Genomic DNA, 18,895 nt, shown 5'->3' with positions numbered 1-18,895 from the left:
GCGAGAGGCTCTGAGACATGTGAGAAATACATCTATAAAATGTAATTCAGACTGCCTCGTCCCACTTTATGCTGTACCGCTTTGGTAAATGCTTTATCTGCGCCATTCGCCTTAATCACATCAGAGAGTAATTCTTAAAAAAATGCCTGTCGCTAATTGTTCGTCATCACAGATACTGTTTGCTATACGGCCACGACGCGCAACTGATTTCCAAAATTCATCTTTCTCCTGTGAGGATGGAACTTCCGATGCCTGGTTTATTAGAGCAGTGCTCTACCACTGAGCTAAAGAGGCGCGGCCTAGTGGTACATTTGGGTACTTCGTCCTTACGGTCGTCTGCATCATTAGACTTCAGCTGACAACACTTCATATTACCGGCTAATATTTGCAGCTGTGGCGACCCATTACTGCTTGGCTACACATCTGACACGTAACCGATGTGCTCTCCAAACAACAACACTTGCATTTCAGAACATGTCTTCCACACATGTCTACAAAATCACCTTCACATTCAAACACAGTTTCCTTGTGACTGACAGAGACGTAGGCAAAGTTTAAAGTTGCTATTTCCATTACATCTCGTTAATCAGAAAAACGGTAATTTACATCTGCAGCGGAACAAAATTCCGTTCCGCCCAGCGTGTGGCTCGAACCCAAAACCCTAGGATTGAGAGTCTGACGCTCTACCGACTGAGCTAGCCGGCTACCTCGTTGAATACCTGCCGGATAGCACGTCACACAGTACTCGTTTGGTTGGGTGGTCCCATACAGAATCTCTCCATGCTGCCTAATGTTTTCCTAACGTCACACTCGTCACGTACTTCACTTTTATGTCATAATCATTTCTGAGAGGTAAAGAAATTGCATGACAGCATGCAGAGCTAGTGGCGTACAAATTAACACACATACTTTATGTGACTCAAAAGCCGAACGAGTTACTTTCTCGTCGTTGTTTTAGATGTGCAAGTGCCAGTCAAAACTCGCGGTGTCGGCACTCTGCTGACCATTTCGCTAGTTAACACCGGTCTTGTTGTGTGTTTCGAGCGCAAGAGCATTTCCAAGCAAAAAATGGTCAACAGCAACATTCAGACCGTTTCGTACTGCTCAATTGCTACATTAAAACGGTATGTTTCTTTTTCAGAACTGGAAAAAAAACGAGCGTGACAACATTCGAAACTGTAATCATCAGATCCGAAGTCCGACGCCTTATCCATTTTTTTTTTTTTCTTTTGGGCCTCCCATCACCCCTTTTAGCCCATCCTTGCGCTCTCCATAATTCGCCTTCATCGGCGTCGGCTTCTCACGCCATGTACATTACCATAAACTGATGAGACGAAGTTAATCCCTTTATCGTGGAGAAACTAATGTACCCCTTCTTTGGGCTTATTGATAATGTGAAAAAAGAATAAAGTCTTCAGTAGGTAGAAACAGAAGTTATGTTCAGTTTGTTTCCTTCTTCATCGCTGTTTTTTGTTGTCACACTTAAAGCAAATAGTCTTCCTTGACCTAGAAACGTCAGAGGGCATTTCGAAACTGTTTCTTCTCTCTGAAAATGCTTAAAAAACAAACCATATTCGGTGAGAAGCAACTATTTATAATGGCTTCTTGAAAAATAAATTAATAAACGTTGAACTCAAAGAACGGCAATTCCGGTAAAAACTAAAATATTTTTTTTTTTTTTTTTTCACGATTGTTAAGTAAGTTAGTAGTGGTGAACACTCTCTTACGTTTGTCTTCTGTGTCCGCAGATATTTCTTGTTAATTCTTTTACATCAAGGTCTTGATTAAAAAATTTGCGTATGTTTCTTTATATTTACTAGTCTTCAGTAACATGTGATGCTCAGTTAGCAGAGAGATACAAAAATCCTCTTGGCTTTTCTCTTCCTTCGTGAAGAGGTAATGGACCGTTGCCGCTTTCAGCCAATTGACTGCGTTGCGTTTCGTGTTAGGAAAGGGTACATCATCCGGTGTCAAAAAGTCCGCAGGCGTTATAGCGTTAGGTGACGTTCGAAGGATGAGTGCCAGCTTTCGTCGGACATTCAGCCAGATATCTTTAACCTTGTCGCACACGAAACGATGTTCTTCGTTATCAATTAAACTACACGTTGCACACAAAGGCGAATCCGCTAAGTGGATCGAATGAAGTTTCGAGTTTGTTGCAACTTTCCTATTTACAACAAAGTACCATGTTGCTTTCAGATGAGTAGCTAAGTTACGGTTATGAATATTTGCCCATATCACTTTCCAGTTAGAACATGGATAGTTTTGTTCTATTTTGTTGTTCTTCTTTTCTCCCATCAATTTGCCATATATTTCTTTTACGTTTGTCATGTCTTTTTCCGGAATTCTTGAACGTAGGTAGCTATATTCTATTAAAAACCATCGTAAATGGTAAAGTCCGCTCGGTATGTGCTGCACATTAATGGGTGGAGAGAGGTCATCTGGAGCTATTTCAGATAGCAAGTGCGCGGCGATACAGCTGCCGGATTGTCTCCATTGTTGAAATGTATTGGAGATGTACAGAGCCCGTGAAGCAAAGCAAGCGCTGTATCATGTATAAGATACAGAGGCGAGCGAGTGCACGGGACTTACCCTAGTTCACTGCTAGTAGCGTCACGTCATCGTAACGCGCCTGCATATAGTATTGCAGCACATTTAACATAAAAGTAAAAATTAAGATTTGTGTGTAAAACTTTGTTAATGTATAGTTCTATGTAATAATGTTTCAGGTAACAAATCTTAATGTTATAAAATTAGTAGTTTACGTAAAATTCACGTTTTGAAAGAAAAATAGGAGGCGCTAAATAATGACGCTAGGAAGCCAAAATTTGGTGAGAAGGTGCAGTAAGAAGTCATTAATGAGTGGTGCTGGTTTCCAAAACCATAAAACTAAAATTGACTCCAGAATCCGCGTTTTTCGGAAAAATCAGAGGCGCGAAATAATAGAGCTACAATATTGAAAATTGGTAGGATGCTTCAGTTCACCCTAATAATAATAATGGAAATACTTTGTTAATGTATAGTTCAATGTAATAATGTTTCAGGTAACAAATCTTAATGTTATAAAATTAGTAGTTTACGTAAAATTCACGTTTTGAAAGAAAAATAGGAGGCGCTAAATAATGACGCTAGGAAGCCAAAATTTGGTGAGAAGGTGCAGTAAGAAGTCATTAATGAGTGGTGCTGGTTTCCAAAACCATAAAACTAAAATTGACTCCAGAATCCGCGTTTTTCGGAAAAATCAGAGGCGCGAAATAATAGAGCGACAATATTGAAAATTGGTAGGATGCTTCAGTTCACCCTAATAATAATAATGGAAATACCACAATCAGTTACCTCTTCTAGTTTTTTAGTAATTTAGTAAAAACTACTTTTGTGAGTAAAATGTACATAAGCATTATAGATTAAGTACTTTAAATTTTAATGATAAAACAAATTCTTTAAGACCAATGATCAGATAGGACAATTAACAAAGCTACACCAAGTTTTAGTCTTGTAGCATAATTAACAGCTGATACAAGTCTTGATAAAGCTATGGTTCAGAGGTAACAATCTACCGTTAGTTCCATTGTAAAAATTCTAGAGAGTAAAGTTTTAATTTTAGCGGGCTGAGATTTTCTACGTGCTTCTGTACTGCTCAGATGTATGTATACAAAAATTGAGAAGTTTGTAAAGCTATTATTAAATGTGATATTTAAGATTATGTGCCTGAGATAGCGGTCATTTGGAGGCCGCAGGCATCTGCATATGAACGGAAAGAACAGATGCTCTCTTGGCGGTACGCGCCGGAGCTATTAGACCAACGCCTAGTCCACGCGAGCTTAACGTCCGATCGCGCCTCGCCTCGGGTGACGTCATCGCGGGCTGTGACATGCGCGTACTTAGCAATGTAAACGGACATTGAAAATCGCGAGGACTGTACACCGTCCTGGATCGTTTAGACTTCGGTAACAAACTGTTATTGTGCCGTCCGTGTGAAGTATAATTCCGCGTGGCAAGTGGTGACTAACTCCACTTTTAAGGCGAGCATTAATTTTTTTTTAACATTATTGCGAACTATTAATAGAGCACCGTTAGTTAGAGTAATGAACTATTCGGGAGGAACTTGCTGTAGAAGTCGCCTCTGAACTATTAAACGATTGGCTGAATTAACAATATTTAATGTCTTTAGCATTTTCAGAAGTTTCGAGTAATTTGTGTGAGCCTTTAAGATAATAAAATCTTGTTTGGAACTTTAAATTTTATTGAAGCAGCCCTAATCCCGTGGAGAACTATGGATATTTTTCGTTTAGCTGGGCTGTACAGGAATGTGGCCGTGCAGACTGGGAACTAAGGTCAGTAAGTTTCCCTTCGCTTTCTGACTGGCCACCAAATTAGTTGCCAGGCTCGCGTGATTTAAGGTGGCAATGTTCAACTTTCATTCAACATTAAACAACGACTTCTTCGCCGTCCCACATATGTTGCATCGGCAATAGTCTGTTACGTGAAATGAACATTCAAACAACTCATTCGACGACTTCTTCGCCGCCCCACATATGGTGCATCGGCCGGGAAAGCTGAATTAAAAGCAAATAAAAGTGCTCGATGTGTGAAAGCGATTGGTATAAATTAACGAACTCGGTAGGCAATAACAGGACACTGAATTGAACTAGTGTGGGAACAGTGTTACCAGTAAAGGCAGGTGTAGTGTATAAACAATAAGTGTCTACCGCTGTACGTTGGTTAGTGACGATGGTGAGGAAGGCGACGATGCTGGATCGCGGCTGCCGACGGCGCTGAGACTAAAGGAAGACGGTGCGTCATCGCGGAGCTGCGCTGATCTGCGAGACAGCTGCCGGCTGCGCCGAGCGGTCAACGGTGCCTTGCTGCCCCCCCCCCCCCCCCCCCCTGGAGCTATTGCAGTAGGCGATTCCTGTGGCGGTACAGCTGCTGCTGCTGCCTTCAATACGTCGCGACACGTCGCATCACGATTGCTGGTACACCGCGACGACATCATTCGTCGAAATCAAGCATTTAAGTTAAGTCAAAGACTTTTAAAATATTTATTAACTGCTGCTAACAAACTAAAAGATATGGAAAGTAGTGTACATTTCAGAAGGGAACCGGTCTCTGACCAAGAATCCTCAGGATCAGGAATTGAGTTTAATGAGGATGGTTCCATTAATCCCTCAAATATTGAACTAGAACGTAATTTGTCACCAGTAAATTATGACTTTAATTTAAATGAGAGTGCAGGGATGCAATCAATAAGTGAAATAGAAGTCAAAAGGGAGCCAGTAGAGTTGCTAACTTTGTCAGGTAGTGAAACTGAGCTCAATATATCTCCAGCTCAGTCAAGTCAAGAGATACAAAGTATCAAGGTAGAAGCTCCGGATTGGATGCAAATACTGTTTGCCAAACTCGAATCAAACCAAAATAAAATTGAGGCTAAAATTGAAAATAGTAATAAAGAGTTGGAAAATAAAATTGAAAATAGTAATAAAAAGTTGGAGAATAAAATTGAGGTTAGTAATAAAGAACTAAAAGAAGAACTGCAATCAAAATGGAATAGTTTGAATTATAAGATAGATGCTATTCATCATGACATTCAAGTAAAAGTAGGGCAACAGTTAACTAAAATGCATAGTACTTTCAAATGTGAAATAGAGCAAATTCAAAAAAATTATCAAGAGGCAGATGAACTTTTGGAAGTGAGGTTGTCCGAAAGATTGCTCTGACAAAGTTAAAGAGGTACAAATTAAAGTAGATACTTGTCAGAAAAACATTGAGAAAGTAAAAGAAACCTGTACCGAAATTCGTGGTGCAGTGGAACAAAGATGTTCTGCCAGGATAGAAGCAGTAGAGTCACAAGTAGAGGAATTAAATACTAACATTGCTAACCTAGAAAATAGAGTAACCTCTGTTAATTCTAGTCATTCTACTGTACAGCATGTGACTTCAGTTGACGCCGCTTTTATAGGGTGTCGACAGTTTTTGCGCTTTGATCCTGATAAGTACATTCACCCTCTTGAATTTTGGAATGACTTTGAGGATGTTCTCCCCAACACTTGGTCAGAAAGAGAAAAAATTTCATTTATAAGAAGTCATTTGTCAGGTGATGCTTTGCGATGGTCAGCGGATGTAATAATCAAATGTAAAACTTTATCTGAATTTAAGTCTGCATTTCTCAACGAATACTGGTCACATAACAAACAAAATGATGTGTTAAGGGAATTCTGGAGTGGTAAGAAGTTTTTCCCAGGGCGAGAATCAGTAAAGGATTTCGCTAGGAAGTGGGTTTCAAGACTGTCACATTTGACAGAAAAGATGAAGCCAGATATGATCATTATGGGTTTAGAAGGTAAGCTGCCGTGGTACTGGCAGAAGAGGATCATTTCCGCCCCTAGAGATAATATAGACAAATTTATTGAATATCTGGAAAGAGTGGAAAGAGTAGCTGCTGCTGAGGAGCAGGTGCAGCAGAATAACAAATCTTCTAACAATCACGTACAAAAAAATGGAAACGTGAACATTAGAAATATGAAAGTTAGGCACACCAAAACAAACTATCGAAACCAAAGCCGTGGCAGAGGAAGAGGGGGTAGATACTCACCACGCTTTCGTAACAACTACTATGACGAAAGTGGAGAAGTAAATCCTATGCCATTAAGACAAGAAGGGAGTCATGATGCTACTATATCTAGTGGTGTCACAGATGAACACAACAGGCCGCGTGTGGGAAACTAAATCCCGTCTATGAGGAAACTGGCGCTCACCAGGCGGTAACAGTAACACAGCCAGTAACGGAAACACAGACAATCAGCCAACATACACAGACAGACAACATGGATGACGAAATAAATACAGATAATACCAGTGATGTGTTAAGCCACTCTCACAAAATAGTGGATAGTATTTTGGATACACTAGAAAAATGGGTCAAGGAAGAACAGGAACTCAAGGTAGATAATGGGGAAGAAATAGATAATGGGTTTGAGTCTGATGGGAATAATGATGAAGTAAAAGCTTACATCTTCGATGAAAATGGCAATCTAAAAGCTGAAGTAGAAGTAGCAGAAGTAGAATCAGTACTGCAAAACTTTAGAGAGGAGGAAATGATGAATGAAGGGGGTAGAAATAGTAACGAGGTGAAAGAATCTAGTAGCTGTGTAAACGTGCCACAAATGGTTGAAGGTGACGACATTCTTATGAACAGCAATATTGCGCAGGGACGCAGTTGCTCAGAGGTAGAGGATAGTTTGGCTGATGTGCAGCAAACAAAAGTAGAAAAAGTCGTCAGATGCTTCGATTTAAAGTTAGTGGACAGATTAGAGAAAGCAGCTAAGATTATAGAGCATGATGAGCCCCAGGATGTAAATGTAAATGTAATTGCAACTGATCAGAATTACTTTAGCTGGAAGAACATAGAACGAGATTTATTAGACGAGGTGTGTGAGCAACCTGTTCAATGTAAAATAACTCACCCTGTTATCAAAGTAAACATATCAGGAGTCACTGTGCGTTGTCTGCTTGACAGTGGCAGTGAAGCAAGTGCTTTATCACAAACATTTTTTGACACCATACCCAATAAAGAGAAGTTAACAGTTATGAAAGTAAGTGGCTTAAAGATTATAGGTGCTACTGGAAAAGTCTCTAGACCAGTTCAACACGAAGCTTTGATACCCATTGGTATAAATGACGTAGTAATAGATCATCCTTGTTTGATTGTGCTAGGCTTAAGTGTTGATATGTTGATTGGTACTGATTTCTTATCAAAGTACCAGGGAAAGATCAATTTTGATCAGAACAACTTAATTTTAACTTTACCTGACTCTAAAGTGATAAGAGAGTCTTTTATAGGAAGTCATATAGGCGGTAGTAATGAAACTTGGGAACTGCCTATTAGAGTAATAAAGAATAAAGGATACTTGCAAGAAAAATCAAAGAAAATTTCTGCAGAAACTAAAAAGTTTATGCATGTATATCATGGACCATTTAGAATAGTAAGTAAACCTCATGCAAATGCCTATCGTTTGGAATATCCAAAGAGTAAGAGAGAACTAGGTCTAAGAAATATTGTGGATCTAAAGGAATTTAAAATTAACAGTAATTAATTACTGTAGGGAGTCTGCCACTCTTTGGCGGATACACGGTTTGGCGTACCGTGCAGTCCCAGCTGGGTGAAACTTTATTTCCTTTTCAAGTTTCATTCCCTTCTTCTGGTCTATCATAACAGGTAAGAATCACATATGTCTTCATGTTGTATATATGCTATTAGGTTTTAAGTATTCTTAGTAAGGATCTACCTAGTGAATGGCAAAACAAAAGTCTGAGTACCAATAAGAGGCAAACATGGCTAAAATAAATAAAGTAAAATATTTCATGTAATTGTAAAGGGTTAGAAACTACAATTAAGAGAGACACTTTGCAGTATACGAAGTACGGTATGAATATGAATAATCCATGAGATTATACAGAAGGTAGTATGTTGCTAGAAATAAGGTTGTCTGAAGGAAAACAGCGTAAGAAGGTAATGCTCATAGAGGCAAGCAATGGCGTTTTAGAATTAAATAAATGGAGATGTGTGGAAGTGGTGTGAGGATCGCACCAAATATATAGAAACAGGACGTCAATAGGCTGACAAAAGGAAAAGGGAGAAAGAAGTGGAGAAATGAAGTATTTTGAATCTGGAAGAAAAGGGAGAAAATGAATAAGGTGAAGAAGTGAAGTAAGTAAATTGAAGTAAATGATGTAGGATTAAAGAATAATTCCCTCACGTCTCGTGAAATGGTGAAAAACGCTAAATCTTGCTTGAGGCAAATAAATAGTTAAACAGACAACAGAAACACACAAATATTGGAAAATGCAGAAATTTGGAATCGGTATACTGAAAATAACTAATTTCTTTAGTAATTCATACAATAAAGCAAAGTGCTGGTCAGCAAATGACTTCTTTGATGAACTAATCCATACGATAATTAAGCCAGAGTACATTAAAACTAAAAGGTTACTCAATTTTCTAAGTTGAAGCAAGATCTTAATATATTAATTTGCTAAAAGAATTTTCACTATTTAGGAACCTAAAAGATTATTTATGAAAGAAGAAAGTAGGAGCTATTGTATCAGGTACGACTTAGAGCTAAATGTCTTTCTGACAACTTCACAATTAGTAAAATAGTGCCAGAATATAAACTATAAAATGTACTTTGTCCTACCTTAGATATAAGTTGAAAACAGAAACTTAGACTGTATTGTCTGTTTCTCAGGGACATGCAGGCTGCATGAATGACTGACAACAAGCGGTAGGGAGATTGGAAGTAGAGACGCAAACCACAGTGAATACAATTTCCTCCCACAATTTTGTCAATCAGTGAAATTAAATGAGTGTTACAATAGGACACCCACCACAGTGCCGAGTATTATAGTAAAAGAAAAATGTGAGTGCGTTGCAGTGATAAAAGTCGTGTGTATTTTCTTTTTCAGGAAGAGACTGATTTTAAAGAAAAAAAAATAACTATTTTGTAACCATTGAAAAATTTATATTTCCATGTAAATGTATGTAAATAATTTGTGAATGTCTTCTGTACTAGGTTTTCTATGTGTATATGAGTATGGTTATTTTGTGTATGTAGTAATAAGGAATTTCCTAAGAAGAAGCAACTTAAGTTGAAAGAGGTATACTAAAGTAATCCATCGCTTGTTTGTTCTTTTAGAAATTTAATTTTGTTCAAAAATAGATTTTCACGAAAATTAAAAAGGGGGTGATGAAGCAAAGCAAGCGCTGTATCATGTATAAGATACAGAGGCGAGCGAGTGCACGGGACTTACCCTAGTTCACTGCTAGTAGCGTCACGTCATCGAAACGCGCCTGCATATAGTATTGCACCACATTTAACATAAAAGTAAAAATTAAGATTTGTGTGTAAAACTTTGTTAATGTATAGTTCTATGTAATAATGTTTCAGGTAACAAATCTTAATGTTATAAAATTAGTAGTTTACGTAAAATTCACGTTTTGAAAGAAAAATAGGAGGCGCTAAATAATGACGCTAGGAAGCCAAAATTTGGTGAGAAGGTGCAATAAGAAGTCTTAATGAGTGGTGCTGGTTTCCAAAACCATAAAACTAAAATTGACTCCAGAATCCGCGTTTTTCGGAAAAATCAGAGGCGCGAAATAATAGAGCGACAATATTGAAAATTGGTAGGATGCTTCAGTTCACCCTAATAATAATAATGGAAATACCACAATCAGTTACCTCTTCTAGTTTTTTAGTAATTTAGTAAAAACTACTTTTGTGAGTAAAATGTACATAAGCATTATAGATTAAGTACTTTAAATTTTAATGATAAAACAAATTCTTTAAGACCAATGATCAGATAGGACAATTAACAAAGCTACACCAAGTTTTAGTCTTGTAGCATAATTAACAGCTGATACAAGTCTTGATAAAGCTATGGTTCAGAGGTAACAATCTACCGTTAGTTCCATTGTAAAAATTCTAGAGAGTAAAGTTTTAATTTTAGCGGGCTGAGATTTTCTACGTGCTTCTGTACTGCTCAGATGTATGTATACAAAAATTGAGAAGTTTGTAAAGCTATTATTAAATGTGATATTTAAGATTATGTGCCTGAGATAGCGGTCATTTGGAGGCCGCAGGCATCTGCATATGAACGGAAAGAACAGATGCTCTCTTGGCGGTACGCGCCGGAGCTATTAGACCAACGCCTAGTCCACGCGAGCTTAACGTCCGATCGCGCCTCGCCTCGGGTGACGTCATCGCGGGCTGTGACATGCGCGTACTTAGCAATGTAAACGGACATTGAAAATCGCGAGGACTGTACACCGTCCTGGATCGTTTAGACTTCGGTAACAAACTGTTATTGTGCCGTCCGTGTGAAGTATAATTCCGCGTGGCAAGTGGTGACTAACTCCACTTTTAAGGCGAGCATTAATTTTTTTTTTAACATTATTGCGAACTATTAATAGAGCACCGTTAGTTAGAGTAATGAACTATTCGGGAGGAACTTGCTGTAGAAGTCGCCTCTGAACTATTAAACGATTGGCTGAATTAACAATATTTAATGTCTTTAGCATTTTCAGAAGTTTCGAGTAATTTGTGTGAGCCTTTAAGATAATAAAATCTTGTTTGGAACTTTAAATTTTATTGAAGCAGCCCTAATCCCGTGGAGAACTATGGATATTTTTCGTTTAGCTGGGCTGTACAGGAATGTGGCCGTGCAGACTGGGAACTAAGGTCAGTAAGTTTCCCTTCGCTTTCTGACTGGCCACCAAATTAGTTGCCAGGCTCGCGTGATTTAAGGTGGCAATGTTCAACTTTCATTCAACATTAAACAACGACTTCTTCGCCGTCCCACATATGTTGCATCGGCAATAGTCTGTTACGTGAAATAAACATTCAAACAACTCATTCGACGACTTCTTCGCCGCCCCACACCTGCGACTTTTTAGTAACAGTCGTTAAGTTTAAGCCGCCATTATTAGTGGCGAGCGTCAGAGTGTCATACTGGATTTTAAATATGTGGCCACGGCTCACAAAATAGCCTATTGCTGACATAATTTGTTTGGCGATGCCGGCGGGTATTGGCAGTATCTGGGCGACATAACTGACTTTGGAAGTAATAGAGACGTTCGCTAAAGACACTCTCTGAATTTCATTTAATTGTCGAATACTATGTGTCCGTACACTAGCTCGTATGGTAGTTAGTACTTGTCTATAGTTGGCCGCAATAGTTTGACGTATATTTTTTCGGAAATCAATGCCGAGACACTTCAAGGCTGTTAGCTCACGTAACTGACCGTGTGTGCGCATGCCAATGCCACATCCGATATTGAATATGCCGGACTTGGTTTTGTTTAACCTCGCGGCTGACGCTCGTTCGTATTTTTCTATTATGTGCATTGCCGTCTCGACTTCCGCTACATTCATAACGAGAAACCCAACATCGTCCGCATAAGCTTTACATATTATTTTGTTTCCTCGTATTTGCAATCCTTGTAACCGCTGAGTCAAGGTAGCGAGCAAAGGTTCGATGGCCATGGCAAAAAGTGCCATGGACAACGGACAACCTTGCCTGACGGAACATGCGATCTCGACTGGCCGGCTAGGCTGTCCATTTATGATGATTCTGGAGGAGTTATTCGTTACCAAACGTCGTATGAGGTCGACGAATCTCGGTGGAAAACCCATTGCGCCCATCGTTTTCAGGAGGTAGGAGTGGCTGATCCTGTCGAAGGCTTTATCGAAATCTAACGACACGATGGCACATTTTAGTCGACATACTTCTGCTATTGAAATTATGTCGCGGTAGTCGGACAGCGTCTGCTGAATTTTCCTATCTTTGCCGCGCCGTGCTTTTGCTCCCACGAATCAGTTAAACGGAGGTCGGTGACGATACGTTCCAGGTCCGGCGATTTGTTGTAGTTCGGAGTTTGGTCTTTGGCATGTATGACACTGTTAAAGTCGCCTCCAAGGATGGTATGGGTGCAGTGTACACCAAACAAAGGAACAATTCCCTCCTTAAAAAACTGTGCTCGTTGGCACCGATTGGTAGAACCAGATGGGGCATAGACATTAATAATCCTGGTGTTATAAAGCGTGCCGGCAATGCCTCTGCCGTTAGGCAGTTTTGTTACGTCTGTAATGACGACGCCCTCTTTGAAAAGAAATGCGGTACCCAAATCACATCCAATTCCAGGATTGACTATAGCATTATACCCCTGTATGAAGTCAAGTTCGATGTTTGTTACTTCTTGTAAAAACAAAATGTCCACATCAGCTGCATACAGGAAATCTTTTAAATTTTGTAAATTAAATGGGCTACAAATTTTATTGATGTTCAGCGTAGCGATCTTATAGGCCAAGACGGGAGTGTAATTAGGAAAAACTCTGGCAACATATCATTTCGAAAAAACATTAAGAAATCTGACCCGAGAGACATGTGGACACAAGTCAGTAAAACCGTTCAGACTAGAAATATTCATGACTTGGGAAGGGATCAGTCGGCTTCTCCGTGTCTGGGACAGTATCCGTCGCAGCGATGACATTCAAGACGACGTCATCGCGTGGTGTGGCCATCGTGGTGACTGTAACGGTTCCTGTGGTGTCCATAATTTCGTCCTCCTTTGTAGTGTCGTCGACATCGTCTGCCCACGGATTCGACAGCCCTGTCATCGGTTCGTCATTAAGTGGTGCACTATATTCAGGTGTTTGCTGGTGATTTTTATCTTCGGTTCGGGTAATTGCTACGTCATCGGAGGGCAAACTGGCAGAACCGGAGGTACTATCCAAGGACACCGGGTCTTCGTTAGATGACTGCTGATTGCACTGCAAGTTCTCAGATGCAGATTGACGTATTTTGCCCCCTATTTGCTTCGCCTGTTCACGCAGTTGTGGTGCAGTCTGCTCTGCACCTTGACGCGCGATCCTCCGTTTTTTAGATTTCTTGGGAGATGCGTCTCGTGGTGGACTTTGGACGGTACCTGAAGAAGCCTCAGGTTGCAAAGTAGCACTACTCGAAGTGACTGACGCCAGGTCTGATTTCATTGCACTTGATGGGCTGTGGTCAGTGCCTAAGGCAGCTGCAGGATTCGGAAGAGCACCACTAGAAACGGCTGGTTGCGAGTCCGTTTTCTGTGCACCTGATACGCTTTTGATACCTCCTAAAGAAGCTCCAGGATGCAGAGGAGCACTACCCGAAGCGACTGAGGTCGCGTCCGTATCCATTGCCTCATTGGGCGATTCCACGGCGACAAGGGCAGGAGCAGATATGTCTTCGCAGGAGGGTTGAGTGTCTACAGATGCTACACCTGAGTCGGTCGGTTGGTCGGTCGCTTGTGGGTCGGTATTCGTAGTAACTTCGGGGGCGCAGTGGCACTTGCAAAACCGCGCGCTACGGCGACATATGTCACGGGCAGCGTTGACATAGCAGGGGGCCTGACGGCATCGCCGGCAGGCAGTTGCGCCACTCGCCTTTGAACACAGTCTGCACGAACGTGGCCTGGTAAATTGCAGACAGCACACGTTTTCGGTTGGTCATCGTACATCACAACAGCTCTATATCCGCAGACGTTTATAAACGACGGAATGTGCTTCTGCAATTCGACTTTTAATTGGCGCACACCATTCAAAACAGGGAATTTGTGTGCAGCAGACCACCGTTTGGCAATATTACTCAAAACTTTCCCGTATGGAGCAATAACAGCATTTATCTGGTCACTTGTAATTTCAAAGGGAAGTTCAAAGACTCGCACGGTCCGAATACCTAGACCAGCATGGGCAACGGTAACCTCCCCAACATTTCCGTCAGCATGTTTAAATTTCAGAATGCCACCACAAGATCGAACTATCCTTTCACACAATTCTGGACTGGCAAGTTTCACGAAAACCACACTGTTCATAATCGAGAAATGTATGCCGATAATATCATCAAGTCCTATTTTAACATCATCCTCTAACCACTGTTCAACATCAAATGACCTCGGTCGGACAAAGTTGCGATCAAACGTGAATTTCAAAGTATCTTTTCGTTGCGGTTGCGACATCTCTTAATTCTTTTTCATGTCTACACAAATACTATAGACAGCGACGCGTTGCAGCAAGAGCAGAGACTTACCACGCGGAGCTAACGCAGCACAGCACACAGCACGGCACGTCCGACCTCCAGCGCAGCCGCTGGCTGACTGTCCATTAGGCCACATGGTCACTGACGACCAACTATGTCATGTATACGACTCATCTCGAAACGCTCACACCCCTGAGGATTTGTGTTTTCGTTCTACACAGCCGCTGCCCCTTGCTCTTTCCCACCCATTCGTTACATTCAACCTCTTACGAGACCGACCAAATATAGACTGAGAAACAAGACCACACACTTTGTGCATTCGGAATCGAAGGCAGGGCGTCCCTCGCCGCATTTGCTACGATGGCCATTTGCTAATTCAGCAGAAGCGGCGGCGGCGGCGGCGGCGACGACGACGACTACGACGACGACGACGACGACCGCGAGAGGCTCTGAGATATGTGAGAAATACATCTATAAAATGTAATTCAGACTGCCTCGTCCCACTTTATGCTGTACCGCTTTGGCAAATGCTTTATCTGTCTGGCGTGAGGTCGGTCACTCGACGGCGCGTTCGGCGCGGGCCCGCCCGTAGCCGGCGCGCCGTAAGGCACGGAGGCTCGCACTGGGGCGTATCGCTTCCAGACGGGCGTGCCGCGGCAGTCCTCACAGGGGAAGTGATGCGTCTCTTATAGCCTCTCCTTCCCAAGTGTCTCTTTCCGCCTTCCCGTGGTGCCAGACGTTAAGCTTGGCATTTTGCCTTGTGACAAAAGGTAGAGCTGCGACCCAACCCGATGCGAAAGCGAAGGGTGCATGGCACAGGGGGAGCTGTGTCGAGGGACCGTACATCAGTCCCTTCTTTTCGCAGGGCACAGAACAACAGGTGCTCTGCATGCCGGCGATCTCGTTTGTCGGCGTGGGATCGCGGCGCGTGTCGGCAAGGGTGCTTCGCCGCGCCCCTGGGTATCCGGGGCGTGTTCTGCCAAACCCAGGTGGTGATAACATCGCCTGGGCCAGGTTAGATGGGTCCAGACCGCCGAACGCCTGGGGGACCGGCCCGCCACCTGAGTAGGAGTGGGTCCCTGGCCGAGAGGTGGAAACTCGGGCAAGTAGGCGGCGAAGGGCGAGAGGTGCATCCGCCTCTCCGGAGTGCGGGGTGCAGTTGCCGGGGTGCGTCGCGTGAAATCGCCGATGACGGAGTCACCGAGGGGGACCAGTGCGCTGAAAACGGCGCGCTGAACCCAGCAGCTCTGGAGTGCTCTTGACCTAGGGGCGAAGTCGGTGAGCGAGCTGCAGAAGTCCCCCCCCATGCCAGAGGAGCCGGTCCGGGGCAAGAGACGGGCTCCCACCCCTTTTTTATCACTCGTTCATCATGGCTACACCAGAAACGAGTGATTCGAGTGCGCCAACGCGAGCTTCCGTGATGTCTGAACCCGCTCCTCAGGACGAGTCGTGACAGGCAATTGAGGAAAATGTCCTACAAAGACACACGAGAATATCATTGCTCCTCGAGCAACATATCAAAAATGGTAAAATTAGTCAAGCGGCTTTGACTATAATCAAAAATGAACTGGCGGCGTGGGCTATCGCAAACGCCAAGCCTGAGGGCCGTGTAGAAGAAGTTAAAAAAGAAAATGAGAGATTAAGGAAACAACCCGGAAAGACCTGGGCGGCGGTGGTCGCACAAGCGCCACCAAAACCGCAGACTACAAAGGATGCCATTGCAAAAGTCACTAAAAGATCAGACACAACGGTATTCCTAAGGACCCTGCCTGGTCAGGACACCAGCGTAAAAAGAATCCAGGAATTGCTTACGACAACTATCAATCCAGCAAAAGACAAAATTAAAATAAATAAGGTAAAACCCAGCAGAAACTCTGTTATTGTTGAAGTAGCTTCAGAAGAGGACAAAGAGAAACTGTTAAGTAACGCAAAACTAAACTTGGTGGTCAAATGCGAGCCACCAAGGAAAAGGAACCCATTGGTCATCTATTATGATGTACCAACAATCATGACGAATGAAGAACTGCAAAAATCTATAAAGGCTCAGAATTTCGAAGATATGACAGAAGAAGAATTTAAAGCAAATATCAATTTGAGATTCAAAACTGGGCCTCGGGACCGTGATGTGGTCCATCACGTTGCCGAGGTCTCCGCTCACATGTGGAAAAAAATTACAGCAATGGGCAGACTATACGTCGGCTTTCACGCCATTAATACACGCGACTTTCTGGTCGTACCGCGTTGCCACAATTGTGGAGATCTCGACCACGTTTTGAGGCACTGTACCAGGGGGGCGGCCTGCTCGAAATGTGGCGAGGATGGCCACGTCAGGAAGGACTGTAGGGCTGCGGCGGTTTGTATCCCCTGCAAGAGACGGGGTAAAAAGCCCTGTGGTACCATGGGACGTAGCTGCCCCACCTACAGACTTCTGGAACAAAGGCTTATTTCAAGAATAGACTATGGCTGATCAAACCAAAGCCAACAGGATGCCCAAAAGAAAATCCCCTAGCAAAAGGAGGAGGGATGCCATGAGGGCGAGTGCCTTCAAGCTTTTCTTGAGGTTGCACATGGGCACCATAACCAGAACCGTAGACAAAGGCACTCAAACCGACTCTACCACTACGGATAGAGGGACACAAACGAGGCCTCTGGCAGTCACGCTCCCCTCCTCCCCAAGCAGGGAAACAAGGCCGACTAAAGACCTACGGCAACGGCATCCTGTACCAGAGACGGAGGCAGTCTCAGCAGAATTAAATATAACAACAAAACAACCAGTTCAAGAAAATAAAATAACTAGTTCAAGTGAACCAGCTGCAACAAAAGATCCTGTAGTGAGACTGCCACCTGTCGATCAAGTTAGAGTCTATCCAAACCTTGAACTAACCATGCAACTGGCGAGGCTGGAGCAGCCGACTACCCTGACCACTGCCTTGAGACATGTGGTTCGGGTGGGACATGAATATGGACAGAGATTCACCTTCTCGGTAATGGAGGCTGTGGACAGAATTCAACTCAAGTCAGTGAATCTCCCCACTGACTTCGGAGCCCTGCGTTACCTACTAAAGAAAGTCTTTGACAGACGTGGTGAAAAATTCGACCTGAATGAAATTTATCGACAAGCAGTTCTGGCAAATGGACGTATCACATTTGACTGGAACAAAACATGGCCTCATGACAGAATTCACACATACACTCCATAGACAACTACATGACGGAAATCACCATTGGCCAACTCAACACTCATAACAGCAGACTTGTCATGCAGGAGTTACGAAGGGAAGTGGAGGAGAGGAGACTGGATGTGGTCTGTCTGCAAGAGCCGTACTCCCTAAACGGGAAGATAGCTTTCACAGCTGCGACCTGGCAAGTCGTCTGCAGAGGAGAAGACCCAAAAGCGGCAATTATTATTACAAACAAACTGATAAGGGTTACAGTCCTAACGCAGTTCACAACCAGCCACTGCAACGTCGTGGAGCTGCAGTCTCCAGCAGGAGCTATTATTATGATCAACACATACTTCCAATATGGTGATGATATTGAAAGACACCTAGCTCATCTCACCACAGCTATCACGGCGTTGCGGGGGCGGAAAACATTTGTGACTGCCGATATGAATGCCAAATCCCCCCTATGGTACAGCGGCACCAGGGATCCCAATGGAGAGAAGGCAGAAGAGGCCATCATGGCCTTGCAGCTTGTAGTGGCTAACAAGCCAGGCAACCCTCCGACCTATGCGGCGGGAGGGGGCCAAGGCACAAACATCGACGTGACCCTGGCTACGCCAAACGCAGCATACCTAATCCAGCAATGGAAAATAGTTCAGAATGCCACTACAAGTGACCACAATCTCATTACTTTCAACATAGGAGATGGCGAGAGCCACTGGGCCATGGGGTGGGAAATACAATACAATTACAATAAAGCCGACTGGGAGAGACTTGCTGGGGAGTGCGACATTCCTCCGTTATCAGAGGGTGACGACCACAGAGACCTTGACGTTGACAACAGAGCCGAAGAACTGGTCTCAGTAATAACTCGAGCAGTCCAAGCAGCCGTACCTACTAGGAGGAGGGCCATGGCGGCCTCTCCATCACCATGGTCTGCTGAACTAGAGGAGATGCGCCGGTCGGTCAGAAGGCTCAGGAGGCACTACCAGCGCAGTGTCGTCTGGCAAGAAAGACAAAGATGGCTGCAGCTTTACCGGGAAGCCAAATATAACTTCCAAAAACAGCTACGGGAAGTTAGGACAAAGAGTTGGGAACACTTTGTTCTGAACCAATTAGCATTAGACCCATGGGGAGTTCCCTACAGGCTTGTCCGGGAAAAGATCCGT

The sequence above is a fragment of the Schistocerca gregaria genome, unplaced genomic scaffold (genome assembly GCF_023897955.1).
Source record: "Schistocerca gregaria isolate iqSchGreg1 unplaced genomic scaffold, iqSchGreg1.2 ptg000178l, whole genome shotgun sequence".
Classification (NCBI taxonomy): Eukaryota; Metazoa; Arthropoda; class Insecta; order Orthoptera; family Acrididae; genus Schistocerca; species Schistocerca gregaria.
This window is presented reverse-complemented; position numbering follows the sequence as displayed.